Source organism: Strix uralensis, chromosome 2 (assembly GCF_047716275.1).
Source record: "Strix uralensis isolate ZFMK-TIS-50842 chromosome 2, bStrUra1, whole genome shotgun sequence".
Classification (NCBI taxonomy): domain Eukaryota; kingdom Metazoa; phylum Chordata; class Aves; order Strigiformes; family Strigidae; genus Strix; species Strix uralensis.
The window spans coordinates 120,734,442-120,747,448 of NC_133973.1; positions in this window are offsets into that span (position 1 = coordinate 120,734,442).

The window sequence follows — 13,007 nt, forward strand, 5'->3', positions numbered from 1 at the left end:
GCAGATCCAGCCAAGGACCACCAAGGTGATAAAGGGGTTGGGGCACATGAAATACAAGGAGAAGCTGAGTGAGCAGAGTTAGGTCAGCCTTAAAAAGAGAAGGCAAGGGAGAGATTACCTTGCTGAACTCTAAAGGAAGGCTGTAGAAAAGATGAAGCCAGACTTCTCAGAGGTACACAGCAGAAGGCGTACAAACAACAGACACAAGGTGCAACATGGGAAATTCCAATTAGATAAGGGAAAAAAAGTCTTCACACTGATATCCCCAAGGAAATGAAGCTTGGCCTACATGACCTCCAGATGTTCATTATTCAATGAACTATATTTTGGTCATACAACAAGCATTTATCTAGTCACATAGCAGGAGGATGAAAACATCGAGCTCTCAAGTGTCTCCAAGAGGTAATGTAGCCTTTCTGTGCTGACACTTTTGGCACTATTCATGTTTATGTCTGCCTCAATAATACCGACTGAGTTTTGCGGGTATTTTAATGTTGGCTTACAAAGCTATAAAATTATATATTAATATTATATATTATTGCTATATATTATCACAATATACCATAGTCATGCAGTACACAGAGGATTCGACAAATAGGATACATTGATTTGGCATTACGTGCTTGGACTGATTGAAAGTGCAAGACTTGCACTTTCAAGAAGCTGAATATACACTTTACATGTATGAGACAATTACAAAAGATTTTGAGTACAGTTATGAACCATCAAAGTAATTAATTTTAAGCAGTCAATGGGAATATTAATGTACTTTTTAAGTTATACTTAAATGCCAGCATACTCTGGAGGCCACTGGTGAGTGAGTACGACATATTGCCATCCCACTCCCAACACTAAAAAAATCAGTCAGGATCCATCTGTACCACAGATTTGAAGTGTAGCATAGAGATACTCAAGACAACTCAGCAGAACACCAGAAGGGCTGAAACAGGACAGAGCTTCACATGGTACCTTCCTGTTGAAAACCCGTGGAATACATTATTCTGGATGGAACCTGTCTAAAAGCCAATCAATTCAAACTATACTTGTGAGACCATAATTTCCACTATAGCTTATGCAACTCAGAGAGGTTGTTTAGCATTAGCAGATGTTGTTGCTTACCTTTGGGTCAACAGTAACCACACTTCCAGCTACTCTTTTTCTCTCAAAATGTCCAGCCAAGCTGTTCCACTACTCCAACTGTAGAGATATGCCACCTTATGACTGATAGCCAGGATAAACCAAAATGGTTGCTACCAGGTTAGCATCCTGCAGGTCTGCCACCTGATTTCATCTTGCATGTTACTCTCTCACCAAATTTTTCACTGTTGCAACAGAAAGAGATTTGAGTATTTCATTAATTTTAACATGGAAATCTGCTGACAGTGAAAATGGTTTAGAGCAGAAACTGGGTTTGCTTGCAAGTGATTATGGTTTTGCTCCTATGCTCAAAACCATCAGCTGTTACCTCAGAAAGAAGGTAATTTTGTCAGTACAGTTCATTTCATTTAATGAATTTTTTAAAAAAATACAAACAATAATATCCCAAACCAAACCAAAAACCACTCTGCTGGTAAAAGCTGTTACTCTTTTAAAGAAAGGTGGCTGTTATAGATACTTTGGTATATTCTTTGTAGTGAAGGCAAAGTATGAATAAACTTTATAAGCAAAATAAGTTTAAAGGGATACTTCAGAAATAGTCTATACTGTATTACTGTACACTAATAGTGAACTCCAAGATTAGATCAATCACAACAGTGAAATTAATAGTCGGAGTTATACAGTAAGATTTTATCTGCTAAAATAGAAGATACAGAAGAATCAAGTAAACATCCTATCTCTGACATAACCACTCAAGCAAAATCCTGTACAGAGATTCAACTCATTCTGGCAGGTGTCCTTAAGATTGTTTACTCATGCTGTTTGGTAGTGTGAGTTATTTAAGAAATGTCAGGAATGTATGTTGCTGATAGAAGCTGCATCTCTGCCAACAAATTCTGCTTCCTTCTGCCCTGTGAACAAAGATACTTTAATGTGGACTAACCCCTGCAGACCAACCCAGCATGCCTTTTCACACTACAACCATTCCATCTTATTTACAGACTTCAGCATTTCCTGTATTCCCTTAAAAGATTCACTTGTGTCTGTAAGGTAATCAACAGTCACACTGATCCAAAACTTCCTGTAACTGAACCTGAAAAGTGGGTGTAAACTTGAAATATCTGATTTGTATTTAATTATCTTTTTACTCTTTAAAAAAACCAGGCATTTAAAGGTGGTGCAGATCACACAGATATGACTTCGTAACATATCGTAAATATTTGGCAATACTTAAATGCAAGTAGTACATATATAAGATGCAGAAAAATTCTGAGCATTTCTTATGAAATAGCTTCTAAATTCTGATTACCTGCAGGAAAATAAATTTTCCTGTGATTAAATGTTGTATCAAATAAAAAATGTTCCCAAGGATCCAGAAAAACCAGAACTTTTTCCTGGCTATTAATAATACTATATGTATCGTGAACTGTTCACCGAAATTAAGACCATGGCTATTGCTATTTACTCTTTTGCAAGATAATATATTTCACTCATCACAGTTCCATTCCAGTCACAGAAACACACACTAACAATTGGATCTTTTATTTCAAAATTAACAAAGACACAGGAAAATCGGTAAAGCTGGAACTGGTCAACTCAAAACAGGCAATCTGTGTACTGGAAGATGCCAATTTGAATGGTCTCCTCTAGGGACAGTTACTATCATATGCCTGTTCATGAACCAAACCAAACTAAATCTTGGGGAAGTCCTTTATGAACACAGCTTTAAGTACCATTAGCAAACAAATTCAAGCATTTACTTGAATCTGATGATCAAACTACCCTCATAAGCAGTAGGTGTTTTCTCCATTCTAGTCACAAGCCTGTATTACTCCAAAGCCAAACAATTCTTCTGCTCCTAAGTTATCACCTTCAACCTTCTCAAGCAACTATGGTCCACTATCAAATGTGTTTGCTATATTAATTTAATATTAAGTTACACCCTTCTTTGATGACATGCACTAATGTGTAATAGTTGTCAAACTGGATCTGTTAAGTAGGTTACTAGGTGCAGTTGTCATCAGTTCTTTGATGGATTATCTTGTTAAGGAAGCCATTATAAAATCAATTCTGATGAGGAATACAAATGATATTCACATAGAAAGGCCAAATTCTGGTCCCATTAGAGTAGATGACATAGGATTTTTGCTGAGTGCATTCATATTCATAATCAAAAATAAGATCTAGAAGGCTATCCGATCCAATGAAAAAATTAAGTGAGGGAAAAAAACCTACTGTTCACAGGCAAGTGAAAAATTACCTTGAATATCTTTGGGTTTGAGACACAGGACATCTTCTAAGACTAGTCAAGTAGTTTCCTATTTCTAGGGTCTCAATACCTTGACAAGTTGTCCCCTAAATCAGTTCCCTTGAAGCACTCCATCATTTCTCAAGTCTAGCCAAAAACCTAAAGCAAGTATTAAATGATACATAAAACTGCCAAAGTTACAGAGAAGAAATTTTTATTGCTTTGGCAAGTTAAGTTTATTTCTTACTGTCACACCATCAAGTACAATTTTAACAATCTATGCCAAGAAATGAAGAGCCTACTGAATGTAGCTGATAAACTATGCAATTTTCAGGGTAACTGGAGCAACATCAACTGTCACTGAACACATAAAATTGGCCCTTGAAAATTACATCATATCGGTTCGTACTCTCCTAAGTGTTTCTGTGAACAAAATGGTTTGTTCCTAAGGAATCCCCAGTTCTATAGAAAAAGAGAAAGTATGTAATTATACTGGTCACTTGAGTAACCCAATTGAATAAGCAAATAAATTCAGACATTTTCTGGGGCTTTTCACTTAAAATGGTTTGGCTTTTACTGCAAAACTGTGTTAATTAACCCTTTTATTAATTTTGGATTTTTTGGAGCGGATCACTATGCTACATGGTCCCAAGTTAATAAATGATTAAAATCCCTTTCCTGTAACTCAGCAATTTCATGGGAAATATTTTCTGATTCAATAAATATATTCTGACAGTACCTGAAGACTTAAAATGTGTTGCCTGAAAAAGAAGACAGAACTAAGCTAAGGCTCTCTTTCACACAAGAAATATTGTACATTGGAATAAATCAAAACCTATAAAGTTTCTCATCTTTCCCTTGAAGAATCATCAATTCATGAAGAAGCAATTTTTCATTGACTGATGAGACAGACTTTCCTTTGGGAAAGAAAACAAGTAAAGAAAACAAATCCTGAGTGGCCAAATTAGCACTTTGACTTCACAGGAGCACTTACTCCTGGCATGGAGCTGGCAGATACTCCCTCAGTTAGCATCTCAAGATCTGAGAGCCATGACACCTCTCCTGGCAGTTCCCTACTACCAAGCAGAATTCACTCACAGTAGAGAAACTAGCCCCTGTATTTTCAGTTAGGTTAGCACTTATTACAGGGTCCTCTCTGTTCTTCCAATGAACAATGTCATGTGTTTATAGCTACCTATTTGTATAATAATATACATACATTTGTATTCTTCCTGTATTGTCAAACTAATACTTGTCTGGATTTAGCTTTGCATTTTAATTGAATATGAAATTACATATAATTACTTTCTGTAATAAATTTTAATTTGGCATACTGATGAAGATGAAGGCCTCTGGCAAGATCTGGCTCTTAAAACTGGCCTGAGCACCTTTCAAAAGCTATCTTATGAGTTAGCATAGTTGGGCCTACTTTCAAACAGAATTCATATTACTTACACAGCTTTTTGATCACTGTTTCAAAGTCCTTGTCTTTGAAACCAAGTTGCAATGTCATCAGTAAATCTAGGGTGGGTTTCTTCTTGTGCTTTATGTCCTCTTCATTCAAGGATTTTGAATCTTGTTACATACAAGGCAAAAGTTTTAGTGAAAGAGTATCTCCTGGCTTAATCAGTATAGGCTTTATTCTATCTGATTTTATCTATCTAGCTGATCTAACAGCATTAACCATATTTAAGAGATTTATTTTAAACTATTTTAGTTATTTTTTGTGCTTGATAAAATAAATAATACAGGATAATATACTACATGATAAGAAGGATTAATAAAATTAGATAAAGTCTCCTCTTTCTCTGATCGATTTAAAAAGTCCCATTACCTGGGACTGGATCTACAGTGTGAATATGAAAATAATCTATCAGGTCTTCATATTATTGAAAAAGAAAGTCAAAGTGGTACACATGTCTGATCATGGGACAATTTAGGCTATCCAGAAATAAAGGGATTGATTAGGTTATCTAAGAAAAAGAGATTCCACTTATGTACCAAAGTGAAGGACATTGCGTAAAAATACAAAGGGACATACATATCCAGTTAAAAAGGGATTGATTGAGAAATTCAATTGCATGTCTTCAACTGTCATTTAAATCAGTGACAAAACTTACCTTGCTGACAGTGGGTATTATTTTCTGTTCTTATATTATTCTTTAAGAAATTAGATATTCTGACAGGGAGGATACTCACCAATGTTTTCCTTCCTGAATGTTCATGATTCAATGATAAACTCTTTATTACAGGAACAGAAGTATCATACTATACAAATATCAAATTAAAAAAACAAACAAACAAACAACCCATCACCACCTCAACAGAGTAATCAAAAGTCCTAAATACTGTCATCTCACTTTGGTACATGCTTAAGAACTGGCAAGGGAGAGGAAACTGTCTGTTTTGCCCGCTGTAGCACCCAGTAGTGTTCAGCAGTACACTGATTTCTTTGCAGTCTGTCTTTTCAAGGGCTATATACCCACAGCAGTTGCATTTCAGAGTGATTCATTTTCTGAAATAGTTGTCTTTACACCCTCGTAGCTCTCTTCGGCAAAGAAATTTCTTGAGTGTCTCTTAATTTTCCTCCTCTGGAGGAGTCTACTGTGGCCTTGACCTCAGGTTGCAGCAGCTCTGGCAACCCCTGTCAGGGTGCTTCCTTACCACAAGCTTGACCTTAAATTTGGAGCCGACTAACAAAGCTTGCTCTTTCTCTACTGGGAACCGCGGTTCCTATGAAGGGAAGCTGCTACAAGTATACTTGAAATTGCTAATGTACAGGGACCTGTAAAATAAGACATTTAGTTTTAATGTTAGATATCGCTTGTGTTTTAGTAGCTTTTATTTTTCCTGTATTTTTTCCTTTATTTTACTGTAATGTATATAATTTCATTTATACTTTTCCCTAACTACCCTCTGTAGTTATTACCCACTTATAAGATGTTTTGAAACCTTTAACTCTTTGCCTAGTAAAGATAAGACAGACCTTGGACAGTCTGAAAAACTCCCAGAGTACATCCCTAATAGCAGGAACCTAAAGAAAACAAGGGCCTAGGAAGACGCCAGTGTCAAGATAAGTCACTGAAAGCTGATCTAAAGTCACCTCCTTGGAACAAACAGGAGCTGAAGGACAGGTGAGGTCACTCTATGACCATATATGGACACGAGAAACCTAAAGTTCACTAAGGGACAGTGTGAGAAAGGGTGTGTGGGCCCCTAAGGAGGGGAGAAGACCCTCACTCTGTTTTTTACTAGGCATGCTCAGACTATGTAAATGAATTCTAACAAGCCATTAGCATAAGGCCGCCTTTTCTAAGAAATCTAATACATATGTATGTTTTTTGTGTATATTAGTCAGAGAGTTTTGTTAGTAGGTGCGATCCCCAGTGCTTCCCAGCACTGCGAATAAAGAATCCCTGCTCAACAGTTAGACTGGGGAGTGAACCTCTTTGCTTCACCTACAGGCTGCCCGTCAGAGGCGGGAGAGCGGGCTGGCGGCACGGCCACGCCATGTTTACCGTGGGTTTGAACACCTATTTACACCATTCCTGCCCCGGAGAGGCCGTCTGCCGTCCTCCCCCCAGCGGAGCTCCGCCACGGTTCCCGCGCGCGGGCTGGCCCGGGGCGGCGGGCCCCCAGGGAGCGCCTCCCCGCCGGAGGAGAAGGCCCGGCCCGCCGGGCCTGGCGGCGGCTGCCGGCCTCTCCGTCTGCGCGGGGCTCTCCCGCCGCCGCCCTGCCCAGCCGGCCGTGTTCCCCGTGAGGGAGGGCGGCAGGCCCGGCCCCCGGAGCCCCCAGCCGACCCAGCTGCGGGGGGGGGAGCACGTTTGTCATGTAGTGACACGCGTGAATTTCAGCCTGTGGAAATACCTGTCTGTCAGACTGAGGGGGAAATAAGCGCCATGAAAGATAAATGATTCCAGAAATGTAAAGTGGAGGTGGTTTCGTCGTGCAGGCGTTGGGATAGCTTTTTGCGGTCTTCATGAAAGCTGTTAAGGTTTTTGAAGGAAGTACTATGTTCGATAAACCAGGGTGAGTGGGCAACGCTGGGATTTTTCACCAAATTTTGAGGTTTTAAAATAATGCAAACATTTTAAAAAGCACCATCTTCTGTATACTCAAAACTATAGACCAAAATGAGAAGTGGAAGCCGTGGATCTTAATCGTTTTTCCCCTGAGGGTTTTCTCAAACCAATATGTTTTGGAAAGTAAGCTGTTTTATAGATGAGCTAGTTTTATTTTTGTACGTGTACAGTTTGGATCACATTTTAACAAAGAATGAAGAAAAATTACTATGGAGCTAAAATAAATTTGTTGGCTAGAAATATTCCCCAAAGCCATATACTCGAAGGGATGGTGACAGGCAATGTCTGTAGCCACAAGGTCTAAGCATAGGTAATTAGCAACAAGAAATTCTGACCCAGCATGCACGCCATCTCATTAGCATTTCGGATAATTTTCTACATTTAATTTTCTGATGTTTTCTTGAGGAGAAGTTTATGCATCGTTGAAAATCTTGTCTTTCCTCACATAAACCCTTGTTCTCTTTTTCTCCCTCTGATAGATAATGAGGTTTGTGTAGGTATTATCACTGACAGGGCTGTTCTCCACTTGCCAAAAATGTGTAATCTCATTAGCAATAATGGCAATAGAGTTTATGCATCAAAAAAAGAAAATATCATTAATAATTTAATCACAGCCTGTGATTAATCCTGCTGAAGCAGAAACATTGATAGCTTTTAACCAGAGGGTATGTATTTTCTATTGCTCCAGAGATATTAGAAAGTATGTTCTGTTTTATGAAGATCAGAATCATAGTATTTAGACATCTAAAAGTCCCTTTAGCTCATGCTTTTTGTGCCACTGTTAATGCAGATTTGTTTTTCCAGTCTAGTGCTTAAGTCTTCCAGGAACTATTCTTGATTTTCAGTTTAAGTGGGTTTTGTTCTTGCTTCTTCGCTTTATTGCTGGTTGTAGCAATAATTTTCATGTGTCTTAAGTAGTTCTTTTTCCTCCCTGTACTAAGAAGTGTGTATCCCATTTATCTTTTCAAGAAATCAAGATTTTATTCTGCAAGTCTTTGTCAATTTGAATCCTTTCTGCTGCTTTTTAGAAAAGATGCACTCCTGCTCTGATTAATTTGTGTGATACAAGCCTCAGTCACCAAACATGGCCACAGGCAAGAACAGCACTATGTCCCACTCTGTTTGTCCCAAGTCAGATTGGGGGAAAATGTGTGATAGCATTTGTATTTCTTCAGCCGTGTTATTTTGTTGGTTTTTAATTGCAGGATTCTTCAGTGCCAGCTTGATCTTTGAAAAAAGGTTCATAGGAGTTGTTTGCAAAGATAACTTAGAACTGGAAGTCATGTGCACAGCCAAACTAGTTTAATTGTACATGTAGTCATGGTGAGTGACCCCTTGGGAATGATCTGCTGGCAGTTATAAGTGACCTTTAAAAATGAGGTCTTTTATCTCACCTTGTGTCACCTTCTAACAGTTACAAGTATATGAGGCATTAGAACAACGTAGATATGTGGTACATTTATAGATGATGGGGTTTGTGTGGAAATAAAAAGTCTGTAATATGTAATTAAACACCATGTCATTATGTACAGGATAAAATAGGTCAAATTAACATTGGATAAGAAATCCTAACTCCCACTGGTATCCTGTTCAGCCTCAGGTCCACCTCGCATCTCCTTTCTGCTGTCTAATGATACCTAAGTCTGTTTTCTGGATTAGCTGTAGTGAGAGGCTGCTCACAGACCTCCCTCCTGCTTTGACTTCCATTATCCCTGCTTGTCTCCTTCCATGCACTTCTGTGTATATCCTTTTTTTTTGTTTCAGGGTCATGTACTTAGAGATGTCATTCTTCCATAAGTAAGGACCTGTCCTACATGCTTGCTTGTCCAACAGATGACTGTAATGCATCAATTATACATGTATCCTCTGTTATTAGAAAGCTGCATTCTCTGTCTGCAGTGTCAGTCTCACTTTCTTGTTTTTGGCTTATTGGTTGTTATGAGACAGAATACACAGAGCAGATGTCCTATTGAAAACTGTCTGGAATAATCTACTCTACCTTTTACTTAGCATCCTTGAGTTTAATGTCAGTTTTTAATCTACTTTCCCTCCCATGGTAGATCTCAAGGTCCTTACAGAATTAGAAAATAGCATTGGTTTTTGGCATTGCATCCATTGCTAATGACTCACTGACAAGCATCAAGGAGGAGAAGAAAATAATCTGGAAGCTCAGGTCAGTTACCCTAACATGCTGCACTGCAGTTTCAGAATATCCTTGCTCTTCTACCAGTAGACACGGATCAACCCATGGATCAGTGGGGTTTATGGTGTTATGTACCCTCCTTTTTGTCACAGTCCGTAGCGTGCGGTGAAGGACCCATTACAGGGACTTCAGGTACAGAGGGACAGCCCTCTGCAGGAGGACAGCGCTGTATTGCCGGAGGAAAGTGCTCTTCAAGAGTCATGAGTAGATATTGATGGCTAGAAAAGAATTCAAGGAAGGATCTGGGTACGATGACCTGATTTTATTAAAAAAAAATAAAAATGGGTAGGATTAGAACATGATTTTTAGGAGTAGCTCTGTAAATCTAAGCTAGAGAAGAGGTGAGTTTTACCTGGTGATTTTTTTCAGGACAAATAAACTGAGGGATCGAGATGCTCTTGCAACATCCTTTCTAAGTAAATGAATGTAGGACTGTACTTGATACCTATACGTATTTCTCTCTAAAAGCTCTTTCACTATTAGCTTATTATAATATCAAAATAAACTATTTCTTCTAACAATGTGTTCAGTTTCTCTTACATGAATACAATTTATTTGACCATTTCAAAGATTCTTAAATTCTGTAAGGTTGAGCATGGGAAAATCTGTTCTCAGCTTTTTTCCAAACCGTAAAATACAAAGACCATGGCCTTTTTGGGATATTTGCACTTCTCAACAGGAGGTACATATATTTCAATACAACAAAGAACTTACAAGTTTCAGAGGAACTGATCCTCCTCCTCTGGTGAAGAGCATTTATGCTCAGGAGATAGGGCTGTACCAGTTACACAGTCCAGTGCAAAGTCAGATACCTTCTACTAGTGGCTTGTCTCGCTGATTTCTGTTTGTGGCATAGTGTTGTAAAACAAGGCTCATCTTTTGTCTTTTCCTGGTCCCACAGTTATGGATGCACTGTGAGGTTGAAAACAACTGAAACTGTCATCCAAGGGAAAACAAAGCTGAACATCAAAGTAAAGCCAAACAAAAGAGGAAGAAACCGAGCACGCAGAAGGCAGCTGTCTTTTAGAATTAATTATAATGGACTGGAACTCATTTCTTACAAGCCACTTGAAAGCTGTTTGATAATTATAAAAATATTTATAGGACAAGTTGACTTCCTTTGCTTATTCCTGGGAGGCTGTAGATGGTGTATTCTTTAAGCAGCTTTGTCTCCTTGCTAGAAGCCTCATTATGTTTTGCATGTTTTCTAGTTTCTCTAGTAAAGGACCGAAACCTGATCAAGAGCCTGTTTCTGCAAGTACTACCGAGAAATTGAAACAGAGTAGTCAGAGTAATATACTGTTTCTGACTAAATTTCTCAGTAAAATGGAAGCATTGTAGATTATTATTTTTCTACTTGCAAGCAGAGTGGCTAGGTGTTGCAGCAGGTGCTTGCATCAAATTCAGACTAGATGCTGTAAGTATCATTTTACAGTATGTGATATTCGCTGTGGTATTCATTCTGGATGCACAAAATTACCACTGCATGAAGTATTAAGTATATTTGCATACATTAGATGTATTCAGCTAAGTAAGTCAAAGTGGATAAAACTAGATTCTGAAATCCACAATCTCTGCAGTCCTAAACCCTTGTCAGTCTTACTGACTTGGAGATTTGTGGGTGGTCTAGTCCTACTAAGAGCACAGCCTTTTTTATCTCAATCTTAGTTTTTCTGTTGATTTCAGCTGAACCTGTTTTTTATGGCACACTTTTAGTGGCCAGGTTTATTCCACCTGTCTTTGGTCACTTAGCAGAGATACATCAGCAAGGAGCATAGATGTTCAAGGTCCCTGGGTAGTCAACAGGAAGGAATTGTTACCTCTGTGTGGCAATGAATATCATACTGTTGTAAAATTTCCCCGGGGGAAGTAGTAACTCTGGTAACTACAGAGTGAGCCTATGGTGCATAAGCTTCTGATTTAGATGCTATGGTGAGATTTCAAAGCTGGTATGAAATGCTTAAATATTCTTTTACTTGAAATGTCTTGGTACATGCATCTACTTTGGTTTAGGCATGAAATTCTTGCCTCTTGATTTTTTTTATATTTAAATAACTTGAAATATCACAGTCCTATGTAAATGCCTCATGCTTTTAAGGTATTTAATTAAGAACTAAGAATTATGGCTACAACACCTGAAATTGCTGGAAGGAAGCTAATTTATTGGCAAAATTATTTCCCAACTGTCTGGCATTTTTACTAAACTTCTGCTTTTCTTCCATAATTATTTGGTTTCTGTTCCAAACCTCCTCCTACTTATTTAACTTTGCCTTATGAACAAAGCATCATTAATATACCTCACATCAATTATACATGAGGCTAATGAAGCATGAGATACTACTTAGACTTCTGTTCAAGTTGTAGTGTAGAGGCCAGGGTGAAAAATTAATTTATTTTTTACAAGATGATCCCTTTCAGTAAGAGTTAGCATGAAGTAAGGAAAGAGTATGTAGGTAGGAATTACAGAACCATTTCATAACTTCCTAGAGAAAAAAAATACATGTACCATCTGTGCAGTGAGAACTCCAGATGAAAGTACTTGAGAAAGGCAGATATTCTTTGCCAGACTTGTCATTGTCAGTCATGATTCAGCATTTATTTCTAAAGTTCAGTGGTCATTGCTCCAGACGCAGGTGGTGTTCATCTTTGAGAAGGTAAGCAAATACTAGTCACTCTTACCATGGAGGTTGTCACTGTCTAAGAAAACTGTCTTTCCACAGTGAAGTATCACACGCAATCGTAGCTACGAACCCTCCTCTGCAGCAGGATGTAGCAAGGCAATCAGCCAGCTGAATCCGAAAGCCTTAACAGTCCCTTAAAGCATGCCTTGGAATATGCAACTGCTGCAGTCATCAAGATTTCTGTATACTTCATCTACACTTTTGAATTACTGTAAGGATTAACTACTTTTATTGTCTTTTACTGTTGGCATATAGTTTTGTTAATCAAGGTTGTAATACAACTGCATGTATACTTAATGTATTTCAGAATTAAGTTTTTTTTGTACTCGACTGTACTTTTTGAAGAGAAACAGACAATCTCGTAAAGGCAAATGCAGTTCTTTGCAGCACTTTCTGTCTATGTTTATCACTTCCAGTATTAGGAAATGTGTGTCTTCTTGCACAAACCAAAAAATGTCACAAAGGCCAGACATCAATATGTGGGAGTGATCTCATGAATCTTCCAGGAAAAACAGCTGGTTCATATTATTCCACAAGGATAAATCACTCTCAGACCATAAAAAGATTGAGCGCTCTACAAGAGGAAGCCCTAATGTTCTTCTTAGTGGATGAGAAAGCATTTATTCAGTAAATTCTAATTAGTTCATAGAGAGACTTGGAAGACCAATATCAAAATAATGAGTTATTAATAAACT